The sequence below is a fragment of the Acinonyx jubatus genome, chromosome B1 (assembly GCF_027475565.1).
Source record: "Acinonyx jubatus isolate Ajub_Pintada_27869175 chromosome B1, VMU_Ajub_asm_v1.0, whole genome shotgun sequence".
In the NCBI taxonomy this organism is placed as follows: domain Eukaryota; kingdom Metazoa; phylum Chordata; class Mammalia; order Carnivora; family Felidae; genus Acinonyx; species Acinonyx jubatus.
Genome location: NC_069382.1, coordinates 73,715,763 through 73,719,644, shown reverse-complemented (window position 1 = coordinate 73,719,644; position 3,882 = coordinate 73,715,763).

Sequence of the window (3,882 nt, the reverse complement as noted above, 5' to 3'; positions counted from 1 at the left end):
TTTAGCTCTATTACCTTTATTCCATTCAACAATGCTACTTGGAAGGTCCAGAAGGGCCGAGAGACTTGCGTGAGGGACACCTAGTAAGTGGCAGGGCCAGGTGTTGAGTCTGTGTTAATCCGGCTTACAAACCCATGTTCTTTCCTCCATGGTCTCCATGGGTTTGGATGAACTTACCCAACATTGAACGGGCAGTAGATTACATGTGGTATTTACATGTAATCTACTGACATTTACAGGTCATGTTAATATTTTCTGGCCAGAAAGTAAGGATGAATCTCATCATAAAGATAGGCCTGGTTGAGGATGGGTAGATAGGGTGAATGGGTAATTAATGCTTCTTGAGTGCCCACTAGGTTCATCTACTTTTATTTCACCAGGCTCCCATGTTCTGCATTGGCAAAAACTCTTAGGCAATTTATTCAAAGTGTAACCTGTTTTCATGTGGATGAGTTTCTTCCCCTTGGATTTGAAATGAAAGGAATAGATAAGTTTATAGTAAGGAAACAATGGCTCAATTGCTTGTATATCTGTGACAAGCATTATCTAATACAATTTACCAGAAATTGTTACCATTATCGCTTGTCTTCTGGCTGCAGCACAGCATTCAGAATGGAGTGTTACCATGGTGCCTCTGATCTTTAGCAATTTTTTCTTTTGTTCTGTTTCACTGGTAAATATTTTCTTGCTTTGCCCTTAACCTAAAATAAAACAGCAGAGGACTGACCAGTCCCTTAGTGACCGTTAGCACTTTTTCCACTGTTGGATGGCTAACAAGTTAATTAAGCCTCCTGTTAATTAACTTTAATAATTAGCTTTGGTATAGTCCTACCAAATGGTTATTACTTTGGCTATGGACTGGTAACTCAGCCTGTCAATCAGAATGTGTGCCCACATTGTTAAGGGGGCAACCTGACCCTGTTGGGCAAGAAATAAGAACTTGGCCAGATGTCTTTGTCTTTGGAAGAGCAGAACTCCAGAAATGGAAGAACAATTTGTGTCCAACCTCCTAACGTCCAAACTTCTGGCTTTCTTAAGATATCTCTATTTTAATGAGGCATTGGCAGAGTGAGTCATCTTGTCTTAATTTAAATCTAACTCCAGAAGACAGATCTGGTTAAAAAGAAGTTGACAGATTTTGGAGGTTTTTTTTTTTTTTTTTTTTTTTAAGAAACTTTCCTCTTTTAGAAAGACTGACTCACAAGAAGCCATCAATGGTAAATCAGTATCTGTGCTAGAATTGCCTTTCAAGTAAAATATTTTCCAATCCCGCACTTGCTTGGCTTGCTCACGCCTAGAGACACTAACTGCCCTGTAAGGGCACAGGCAGAACCAGCCAATGAATAATGAACGTGGGCTTGAAAGCAGCACGTAGCTCTCTCTGGCCACAATGCCTTGCTAATAACTTTTAGAACTGCTTGATGTCAGGCTGCACATAGAGTGGAGATGATACTTGTCAGCTAATTTGGCTTTTAATACTTCGAACATCCTGACGGCTCTGAGGGTTTTCTGTAGCCAAATTGTCTTGCCTGTTAAATTTGTAATGTATTTAGGGAACTTCATTTCAGATATTTAGAAAATCGGCCTTGAAAACTCGTGGGTGCTTTTGCGGGAGAGCTGTGGGTCTCCTGGAGCTGGTGCAGATATGGGGGCAGTGGGCTGGCCATGGGGCAGAGGGGGCCAGACCACCTCGTTTGGAGAACTTGCTGTGCTTCTGTTCAGGGCTTCAGGAGAGAAAAAAAAAATCCAAAACGCTGATATTTTTAGTTCCCACTCACTCCTTGACTATGAATAGGAATATGATTGAAATTTCCACCAGTCTTCAAAGCAGACTTACCTTTAAAGCAAATGTCAAGAGTTTGAAAACTCACTCTAGATGGAATACTGTTCACATAGACAGAGAAGCCCTTAACAAAAGAACCAGAGAAAACAAAAGGCCTGGAGCTTTCAGCAGAGTTGGGTTAAGGTCCTGTCCCCCACCCTGTGACCTCACAAGGGGAAGAACAGCTGTGGCCTCCATCCTGAATAACAAAGCACCGGTAGTGGTGGAGAGGGCCAGCCTTGCCCCAGGCTTCGCCTCTCTTCAGGGTCATTGGAGCACTTGCAAAACCAATGCAGGACTCAAGGAAATGACCCACGGGAACATGCTGGGGCGGATTCTAATATTTTCTTGTCACCTTACAGTACCAGGGACTGGAGCGAGGCACGGAGAGGGAAGAGGTGGGAGGAGAGGGAAAAGGGAGGCGAGAAGTGCAGAAAATGAAAAATGAGCACTAAAACATGGCCGAGAGGCAAGCACATGCCGCTGGAGTCCTGAGTGGGGGAGAGACCCCTCAAAGCCCTTCCGGCTTTTCTACGTGACTGTCACTCGCAGGGCAGCTGAGCGCCAGCAAAGCCACATCAGGATGTGCCTTGTAAACGTTTACTAACTCAGCCCTTGTAGGGGAGTCACCGGGAGCTCATTTCAGCTGCCTGGGAAACCTACTAGGAGCTTCTGGCCAATGCCAGTAAAAAAGAAAAAGAAAATTTTGGCCATAAATACTAAATAGCACCAATACCAGATACATTGCGTTTGTTTCTCAGGTTTCACCGACAGGACAAATCGCCATATTACATGTATTAATTTAAGAATCTGGAGCATATGAAAAGGTTGCCAACACCATCTAGAACCTGTCATAAAATGTAATACAGGGTCTCAGCATATTTTCACACTTTCAGCATATTTTCAATTCCTTTGTTCCCTCGTTCTTCCCGACCCACCCAGAAAAGCCCCAAGCTCAGATCAGATCTGCTGTCCACATTACTTCTTCCTTCATCCAGCCTACAGAAACCATCAACACCATGCAGCTTGGGGCCAATATAAGCCGAATTCACAGCCTGTCACTTCAGCACAGCCTGTCACTTCAGCTAGGCCCTTGCTGGCACTTTTTCATTCCCTCTCCTTAAGCCTTGGTCTCCAGCTACTTCCAAGGTCCTCCACGACTGTCACACCCCCTCCCTGAACCAGGCTTCTCAATTCCCACTCTCTTCCTCCTGTGTTCTCGGGTTTACCCTCTGCCCAGGCAGCTCAGAGAGGCATTCTCAGCCTTGTTGTTCTGTCTCCCTTCACCCACATCGAAAATGCAAGGTCTACCAGTGTGCTCTCCAAAATAGCTCTCCCTGTGGCTTCCTCCTCTCTGTACCCACAGATTAGGTGTGAATTCAAGTCCCTATCACCTTTGGCTAGATTAATGCAATGGGCTCTGAATTGTTTTCTCTTTCTCCTGTCTGGTCACTGTCTGGTCACCTCTTGTCCCTTGCCTCATATCCTTTGCCTATACCTTTTTTTTTTTTAATTTTTTTTTAATGTTTATTTATTTTTGAGACAGAGAGACAGAGCATGAACGGGGGAGGAGCAGAGACAGAGGGAGACACAGAATCAGAAGCAGGCTCCAGGCTCTGAGCCATCAGCCCAGAGCCTGACGCGGGGCTCGAACTCATGGACCGCGAGATCGTGACCTGAGCTGAAGTCGGACGCTTAACCGACTGAGCCACCCAGGCGCCCCGCATATACCTTTTAAATGAGCCACCTCTGTAGCAACCAGCTTGCCAACAGCACCACATCTCTGCTGCCCTAAGGCTTTTCCCACACACGTGTTTGGTGCCCGCAGAGAGCCCTGCACTGATGCACATCCCACGGGACCTGGAAGGGTGAGGGGTTTATTGCACTTCTTGACCAGTAAGGGGTGGGAGCACATATCTACACGCTCTCCCTCACCCAGTGGTGACCACATCAAGAACATACGCTTGCGCTGGTTTCCCTTCCTTCCCTGTTTCTCCCTACCCACACTCCATCCCTACTCCTGGGATCGTTTTCTCAAAGTAAAGCACCTGCCTCAGCAC